The sequence below is a fragment of the Rattus rattus genome, chromosome 1 (assembly GCF_011064425.1).
Source record: "Rattus rattus isolate New Zealand chromosome 1, Rrattus_CSIRO_v1, whole genome shotgun sequence".
Lineage (NCBI taxonomy): Eukaryota > Metazoa > Chordata > Mammalia > Rodentia > Muridae > Rattus > Rattus rattus.
Window position 1 is genome coordinate 126,040,312 of NC_046154.1, and position 435 is coordinate 126,040,746.

Sequence of the window (435 nt, forward strand, 5' to 3'; positions counted from 1 at the left end):
TTGCCCTCATGGCTTTTGATGATGATATGAAACTGTGAGTGAAATGAATCATTTTTTACCCAAGTTAGTTTTGATCATGGTGTTTCATCAGAGCAATGGTAACCCTAACTAAGACATAGTTTTTCAATAAAACTCCAGTTGCTCAGGAAATAATACTGGTCACTGAAAAGTGGAGCTAATAAGGTTAAAAGACACCATAAAGCAAAAAGGAATGGCTAATCAAGTAAATAGTATAAATAGCAGAATACATATATATATATATACATACATATATATTACAGAGGATTAATATCTAGAAGGTAAAAAGAACACTAAAGGGTTTCCATCTGCACCTGGAATTAACCCCATACTACAGATCTCTACACACAAATCCTGCCCAGAAAGAGCTGATCTCACAAACTCACAGGCTCACAGGAGGGATAGCCAGAGACAGTA